The sequence below is a fragment of the Dreissena polymorpha genome, chromosome 7 (assembly GCF_020536995.1).
Source record: "Dreissena polymorpha isolate Duluth1 chromosome 7, UMN_Dpol_1.0, whole genome shotgun sequence".
NCBI classification, from domain to species: Eukaryota; Metazoa; Mollusca; class Bivalvia; order Myida; family Dreissenidae; genus Dreissena; species Dreissena polymorpha.
The window spans coordinates 56088472-56098381 of record NC_068361.1 but is presented as its reverse complement, the minus strand read 5'-3'; positions in this window follow the sequence as shown (position 1 = coordinate 56098381).

Genomic DNA, 9910 nt, shown 5'->3' with positions numbered 1-9910 from the left:
TGCCTACATCAATAGGTGATCAATATGAATACAGAACAAAACATAATATATACTTTAGACAGTGCACAGTCGTTTGAAATTGCTTAGTGATTAGCATACACATAGATCATATCCTGCCTCATGCATCGTGTGTTCTTGAAATATGGCAAATACAGCTTGAAAACAGTGCATACTGCAAAGGGTTTGAAAATATGATCTTTAATTACTGTCTAGCTTCTTGGAAATTTAATAGGTTTACGTCATTTACATTGTGTTAATATAACTAACAATACTGATAGTTTTATTATACTAGCGTGTATAAACCATTTTATTGATACAAGTATATTTTCATATTATGCTCTGATTGGTGTTTTTTGTATCGATTGTATAAAGAGACAAATAAACAACATCACAAACATAATGGACACAAAAGTATATCAATTACGCGAAATATCATATTTACGGGATTCGAAGTTAATGAAATCGATGCTAGAATTATTACGTAACAATTTTCCAGTGCTTAGTATTGACGGATATTTAATCGTTCGACACATGGTTACTAGTAACGGTGTATTAATTAGCAGACAGCTGGTCGGTGTTTCGTGAGTTCGTTGACTTCATTGAGTTGCTGCCATTCCGCAGTTGTACCATACCTTAAAATATAGAGATATTAAGTATGCATTCATTAGGTTTTAAACAATACGTGAATATAACACGAGCTATATTGCTTAACGTGGCTTTACATAATTCGATTTAATGCACGAAGTTATTTCAATTTATATTTTGAATCTATTATCGAAATAATTATAACACAACACAACAGTTTAATCGTTCGTAATTGATGTTTTTACAAAATTATATACTAAAATTACTGTTTTATACAGAAGAAATCAGTTTTAAAAACAAATTTGACAAAAAAGGTTTTAAGGACAAATTCAGATTATTTCACTTCCATTTACTGACATTGCTTTGTGAAATGACGGTTGTGCGAGTTAGTCATTAAGTCATTCGCAAAAAAAAATCAAGTGGCTAAAAAGTTAAAATCTAGCCCTCGGGTTAGACTATGATATGTAAAGAATTGCAAAAACGTGCGTATCATTACTCAATATAGCGTGTTGAAAGCAACTTCAATACAAGTCTGGCGTCTGTTGTTAGTGTTGAACCATTTTTTCAGGTACATCTTACTCATATTACATGCCTAGATGTGTTTGCTGATACGCACATGTTTGCACAATGAGTAACAGCCATGTCAGTTTATTTCCTCAGTTTTGGGGATAAAATATTACCTGTTTACGTTAAGTCGAACACAGGTGTACCGTAATTCAGAATGCGACTTGCTTGACTAAAGGCAATTGCATGTATTAACTTCCTGATTCTTGAGATAACATTGAACGAACGCCATGACGATGGAGGTTAAGGCTGGTTAAATACAATATATTTTGTTCTTAATTACCATTACAGCGCGACGGTAAATATATAACTTCCTTGACATGGATTTTCTTAAATTGTATCAAATTACTCATCATATAATCAATTGTCTATGCTATGCTTCTTTTTTAATGCGTTAAAGGTATATACAGATAAAGAAAACCGACTGTGTTAGCAAGAAATAACGCACAATCTAAATTTCAAATGTTAAATGATGTAATTCACAGATTTACGTTTCACATGTTGTAAGCTTTTGTGTTCGATTGAAAAATAACAGAACAATGTTCACATGAAAGAAATATAGCGTATTAATATACATATAATATACATATACGCTAACTCTAAATGCATGTCTGTTGATAATGTATCATCATTTAACATCGATAAAAGTAAAACGTGCATGCCAGTTAAAGTGAATTTACGCTTTGTGGGACGTTTAAAATAATTGAAATATTTTCAGAATGTTAAAAATTACGACATGTATTACTTCTTTGTTAAAGTAGAATCTGGATATGCTAGACCGTGTATATATTCAAGTATCGAAACAGTTATGTCAGGCATTTGTGCAAAATACTTAAATGTTAGCCATTTGTATCTGTTTGAAAATCAGCCCATCTGCCCCTGACAACTGTTATATAAACTATCATCCTGCTATCTAAGACACAAATTTACACTAGATTTATGTATGTTATTTGAGGGAAAAACTGCTTTCAATATACTGTATTGGGAGGTTGAGGTATTGTTATATTGCCTCGACCGATAACAGGAACATTGGTGCTTTTTCATCACTGGTATTATTGAACATGTCTATTTAAATGAATAGTCCGAATACATGGAATGCCGATGAAACAGTATTGCATAATGTATTATTCTTGAATGTAAGACCTTAATCAATGTCATTACTTTTGGATGTCAAAGGCCTAAGCCATAGACAAGTTTTCGACCACCGCAATCCGTCTCATTTATTGCAGTCTCGACCAGATCTGATCTATGTTTTGGCGTTAAAATAAAACCATGAAAGGACTGCTCATAACTACAACCGAAAGAAGATATGGATTCACCATTCATTGAGTTAAATGGCCTGTCATGTGTCTGCCATTTGCGATTTAAGATACCTTGTGATAGTTAGTGACTCTATTGACAGTATTTGATCATACTGTAATAATCAGCGTATGCTGAATAAAGAGGTAAAAATACATCACACTAACAATTCTCATACGAACAGAATTGCGCAGGCAATAACATTAAGACATAAAGACATTTGCATGAATCACGACCATTAATTTAATGCACAACGTGGATATTGTTTCCGGGCATTTGAAGGTTTCAGTTAAATATTATGTTGTGTGTGCATTGAGTCGATTAGTTGTTGTTTTCATCATTATTTGTTTTAATAATGTTAATCAAAGTTAGTCTGAAACAAGTTCGATTTATGTTGTTGGTGTTTTTTGTTCTAAACAATGGTCGTGAAGATTTGTTTGCTTGAGGCATCTTTGTAACCACGTTAAGACCGAGCATGTACATTGTTTTCAAAGCATAGTCCATAATCAATAAAACACAATTTATAACAACAACACAGACGTTTGAAAATGCATGTTCTATCATATAAATATATTATTCAGACATAATTTAGAAACAAAATTGAAACAAATGTTTACACGGAAAGATATTAACAAATGTAATGCATTTTGTCAGTTAAATATTATAGCTACAACTTGAACTAGGCCCAATCGATACATTTAACAACAACCTCCTTTTGAAACAGCTGGTGTAAGCGTATAGACTTGCTTTGACAAGCACAGGCATGACTTATCCATTAGTGTATCACCCTTTCAAGTTTAAAATTTCTTAGAACAGTTACAACTACACGACAATTGCACACTAACGATTAAACCACAAACGTTTTACGTTTTAAATATTTTGTATACAAAAGAGCTTTAAAGTGGCCTTTTCACAGATTTTGGCATATTTTGAAGTTTGGCATTAAATGCTTTATATTGATAAATGTTATCATTGGATCTTAAAAGCTCCAGTAACAAAAATCAAGAATAAAATTAAAAAACGGAAAAAAAGTAGCCGGTATCAGGGCTCGAACCAGTGACCCCCGGAGTCCTGAAGTTAGTCTGAAGTAAAAACGCATAAGCCCTCTCGGCTATTCCGCCGGGTAAACACAGTTTAAGTATTTTATACTTTATATAAGAAATCTTCGAAGTTTCGTAAATTTAAACGACAACAACAGAACTCTCCAAATTATTCAATCGTTTTGCGTTGCAACGCTTTATATTTTTTAGGTTTTCAAATCGTCGAAAGATATATATATAATGGCTATATTGGACTATGGTAAATGTTCAGTAATACTGTTACCTCACAAATACCATAACTAAAATGAAAATTTGCGAATCTGAAACAACTTTTTTTCAATTTTGTCAATTTATCAAACCGTGAAAAGATCCCTTTAAGGTAAGTTTGTCTTATATGTTTTAAATGTGCAATAGAAAATAACTTTGTCTGCTTGTATCGATACGTACATGATATTTTAACCTTATAAGTTGACATGTAATTGATCAATCATACAGATGTACACTACTTCCGTAGAAGCATCTTTTTGCCGCGCTTTTTCCGATAAAAGTATATGTTGTATTCTACGATCTTGACGTTCATGCAAGTTGACTGTGTAGAGTATTTGTATGCTCCCTAAAATTGTGACAGGTGTGATGTGTGGATACTCTACCGGTGTACAGGTGTAAATAATGATGATTCCGTCTTTGCAAAGTGCAAATAAACATTTTATTTAAAAGGGTGTAACAGATAAACTTCTGGAAAACATTGATGATGGGTCAGTGATAAATGTCTGTAAATATTATGTTTAGTAAACAGCTATGATATGTGATACGATACTATTATATAATGTGTAAATGACTAGATTTAGTCCATAATAATGTCTTACTCAGGGGATTAAGTACGGTACTGTTAAGTAGTGTATACTAGCTCTGTCCTGTATATATGTATATGTGTTTATTAATTTTTATAATTTTTAACAATGCAAAACATATAAATATAATATTTATATAATTATAGTGTGTAGCGTTTAATTGACTTCACGACTGGTGAATATCGTTTTAAAGATGTACCGAGTTCTCAACATCGCTGACGATTCGTCGGTCTAAAACGAAAGATCCGATCAGAAGCGTTGTTACAGAAACATTTCACACCGCGCTGTTTTTATTAAAACATCGTTACTTCACTTATTTTAATTTTTGCATAGTATAACGATGAATGAACACAAACAACGTTTAAAAGGTAATGCATTGTTGCCGACCCTTAAGTTGTGTTGGTATTTCATGCTGAGTGTTTGGTCTTTTTTGCACATCCATCATATTTAGATTTAGATCAGATTTAGTTTGTTTTGAAGGTAAAAATTCAAGTTATGTTGCATGGTGAATTGAAAGACTGTATGTAATCGAACACCTTTTAAATAAAAGAATAACTTTTTATTTTAAGATGTTGACCGAACCGCTTACCAAATATTTACACTATTTTTGGAAATTTAGGTGACCGCACGTGTTTTGTATTCCAATGTGTGCGCTCTGACAACACAAAATATCACACTCGAACGTCATTAGTCTCTATAACGCTCAAAATCAACGATAATTTCGTTAAGTATTTCGTAAAATAAAGTTAACACCTAAACAATCCGTGTTCCATTTAGCTATAGCCACAATTTCAACGCTAGATGTGGTATTATTACATAGATTTGTGTAGATACAAAATGCTCGTTTTTATTTATTTGTGACCACAATTAATTCCACTTGAATATCCTGCGAATATATCTATTCCTAAGACACACGCACACCATGTTAGTGTTCGTGTGTCGTATGACTAGATATCGTTGCGTAATATTAAAATGAAAAAACAACGAACATTTGTATCTATTTGACCAGACCACATCTGGCGTTGAAATTTCGAAGATTGCCATAATAAACACTGATTTTTAATTGGTTAAGTTTATTTTAAGAAAAATTGTACGAAATTGTCGTTGATTTTGAGTAGTAATAGTACTTTAAGTATAAAAACAGACAAAAAATCATCAAGTTACGATGCCGAGTAAAGCTAGCGCCGCGGTGAAAATCAAAGTACTGAAAGTACTGGTTTGACGATGCTTTTGAAGAGGATTGATATATAAAGGATATTTGTTGGATTCGGTGGAATATCGATTTTCCCAGAAAAACAGCGAAACATATCGATATTTTCACTTTTTTTTCACTGTTTAAAACAGTGAAATACCAGTTTATTTCACTGATATTTTTGTATAAATCACCGGAAAGCATAAAATAAATAAGCATCCATTTAAGTTAATCTACATCACCGCAATTGTGTATTTTTTATTGCTTGTCATTTATCCGCAGGTCAATAGTTAATGGTTGTGGTGCAATCGTTTTTGTTCTTGGACACTGCACTCCCTTCAATGAGATTTATTTACCTAAATATCTTATATTTGAACTTACAATTCTTTTGGGATTTCAATCCAATTATTTAGTCGACTATTAAGAATGCTCGTAAAAAGTTTAGACAGACAGCTCGCCAGAGTTATGCCCCTATAATTACGCACGTCGTCCGGGTCATTCTTCTTAAAAACAGACACAATGAAACCTTTGGACCACTGTGTAGGAAAATGACCTGAATTCAATATAGCATTTAATATCTTTAACAGATGTTGTGATAGTAATATCAAAACTTTCGTTGAAGTATTCGTTTATCAAATAGTCAACGCCACACGATTTATTGCGTTTGAGCCGATGAACTGCCTTCACTACTTCTTCTATAGTAATTGGACAATCTAGCTCTTCAAATCTGCCATTGTCAGTATTTAAATTATAAAAATTGCAAAATTGTTACGCTTGGGTATTATTTACGCTTTTTAAATCGTTCTGGAGAGAGGAAAAATACTCATAAAAATCATCAACGGACAATGAATCACTAATGCTGTTTTTATTTTTGCTAAAAAGCTTCCAAAAATCTCTAGGCTTCGAGTGTCTAAGACTTACGATTTCTTTTAATCTTTTGTTTTTATATTGTTGAGGCTTCAATTTAACAGCACGTTTGCATGTTGTTTTCTTATTTATCATAATAAGTCTATCGCTATCTGATCTACTTTTATTGTATTCCGCTAGAGCATTGAAATATGCGGATTTTGCTAGGCGAAATTCGTTGTCAAACCAGTCTACTCTTATAAAGGACGTATTTTTTTAAGAAGATTGCCCACTTTAAACAGTCTTAGCAAATAAAGCCTCACCAGATGCACTGAGTACTTTTGAGAATCTCGCCACGCATTAATCAATGCTGTCAACGTTAGTACAATCGATACCATTGATAGTACTGTTTAACATATGTAAATTTGAGATTTATTTTTGTCGAAATTCGTCACGATTCTGATCCAACCAGATAATGCGTGTTGTACAACATTCATTAACACTTCTCGATATTACAGTATTACACTTTTTAAAGTCTCTATAACGCTAAAAATCAACGAAAATTTCGTTAAGTATTTCGTAAAATAAAGTTTTACACCTTAACAATCAGTGTTCCGTATAGCAATAGCCAACATTTCAACGCTAGATGTGGTACCATTACATAGATTTTTGTAGATACAAAATGCTCGTTTTTATTTATTTGTGGCCAAAATTAATTTCCGCGAATATATCTATTCATACGACACACGAACACATCTGGCGTTGAAATTTCGGCGATTGCCATAAGGAACACTGATGTTTAATTGGTTAAGTCTATTTTACGAACAATTGTACGAAATGTTCGTTGATTTTGAGAAGTAACGTTACTTTAAATAGTAGTGGACAATGATCTGACCATACTGAGTAAGAGTCAACATTAAAACGTGTTATAAGATTAAAGATTTCTTCACGTAGTAACAAGTAGTCAATGACACTAGAACCACGTGAATTCATGAACGTAAAAGCGTCTTAACTATCATTGTTTAATCTACCGTTAGCTATCCTAAATAAGAGCGATGTGCACATGTCAAGAAGCTTCTTGTCAAAACAATTAGATTGCGAATCCATTGAATTCCGTGTAATTTGAGAGACACTTTCGTAAGACTGGTCATTAAAGGGATTAACTGTGCGGTCACAAACATTAAAATCTCGCTTATTTCCTACAGAGCGTTCCAATCGCCCGCTAAAAAAACTTTACCATTTGATTGAAGTTGATTAATATCATTTGGTAAGATGAAAAATACATTAATTTGGTAAGATGAAAAAATACATTATCTAATTGAAGCCACACAATGGCATCATGATAACTTTTAACAATAGAAATACCCATCGCCATGGATTGCTTAACATAAATTGCTATTCCGCCACTACATCGTTCAGATTTTTTTAAAGGAAATTTCCTGTTAAAAAGGTAACATTTATAGCCAACAATGTCATAACAAGAAGAGTTATTTGCCCATGTTTCAAACAATAAAATAATATCAAATTTACGAATATAGTTTACAAAGTCATCATCACTAAGTTTAGTATTTGTAAGTCCTTGAACGTTCCAAGAGAGAAATTTTAATTCAGCCTCCGGAAGTCCCTACTTGCTGCTACCGCTGTTGCTGTTGTTGGTTGTTGCGCTGTCAGACCGCACCGAAACACCGTCTATGTACAGTGTGTCATAGCTGAGCCAAACCCTCTTGCCATCAGCGCGTGCTTTCCGAAAGGCAGGCATCAAGCTTCTGCGTCTGTCGGCAACGTCCTTTGGAAACTGTTCACTCACATAGTAATTGGTTCCCCTAAGGTTCCGGCTACATTTTCGCACGGTTTCTCTGTCCTAAAATAGTGAGAATTTGGCGACAATTGAACGTGGATGTGATTGGTTTCCGCTTTGCATTGCGTCAATACGATGTACTCACTCAAAGCTTATACTTAAAAAATATACATGGCAAACATAGATAACAATGGGCTTGAACATTGCAATATTTTTACCAACAGATATATTTCAAAAGGACAGACAATGAAGTAAAACACACTTTTAAGAATGTTAATGATTTTACATACAGATAAACAGTTCACAATTTTTATCAAATCAATGAAGCATTTTCGATGCATAATGCATATGATGCATACAAAATAACACAAACTACGTATAGAGGAATATTATTTTCATCTTGGAAATCTAGCAGAAGCTTCATTTACGAATTATTAACATAAAATACTAGAACAATATGATGGGTCTTTACTTTTTGAATGCAAACACTAGTGAGTCATAAATACTCCATATTGCAAAAACAATAATCATATATTTATATCTAAAATCACATCTAGTCACAAATAAGTTAGAAGGAAAAGTAATTGTAAAACAATTTTATGTAATAACAAAAAAATAAACCCAAACAAAAGTAAATTAATAAATAGAACGCAAATAAAAAGAATTCCATCACATATAAAATCTAGTAAATTCAAAAAAACACGCAATTTTTCGAAGTGCTAATATCTTATTATACCAAACTCTTGTATGTATCAATTAACTGGACTTTTAATGAACTGCTATTATAAGTTTTGATCTGGACAACTGTGGAAAAATACATCACACCTACTTTAATTGGTAACGTGATTTGTGTAAATACTTTGCAAACTGATTGAACACCAATTAAATATGTTATAATATACCAGTGCCGAATTGACTAACTGTGAATGCCGAACTGGTCACACCCGAGTGCCGCAGTGGCACTTTTTTTACGATGCCTAAGTAACCAAATGCCGAAGTGACTAGATACCGTAACACCTAGTTCATTAAATTGAATATTTTGCAATCTCCGGGCATTTCATGAAGATTTTTTAAAGAGCATATTATATTGCTATTGACAATTTTATATGTCAACATTGCTTATTAACATCCACCAGTATGCGTACAGTATATGAGTACCGTGTATATTATTTGTGTATACGTATTGTTTACACATGTACATACATATAACATAACAAAAACAAAATTGAAAACAAAAATCTTCAAATATTCCATGCTTACCCCTTTGAATACGTTTACAAGCACTGACAGTAAAATTGTCACAATACACAGGCTTTCGTTTAAGCATTACGTTTAATGTTTAGAGAACAAGAACAAATAAATATCTTAAGGTCATATAAGCCTCGTTCTGGAAAGACTGGACTTCTCATTGACAATACGTATCAGCTGGACATGCCAAATACAAGAGACAATAACCACCATCCTTATTTCAAACACATAATTAGTAGTGCACGTCTCGTGGGCAATAAGTATCAGCTGGTCACGTCAAACATAAGAGAGAGCCACCACCAACATCATTATTTCAGACATGAAACTGGTCTTGCACTTCTCACGGGCAATAATTATCAGGTAGTCATGCCAAATGTAAGACGCAAAAAACACCAACATCATTATTTCAGATATATATTTCTACTTGCACTACTCCCGGGCACCTTGTATCCATTGGTCATGCCACCTATAAGACACTACCACCACA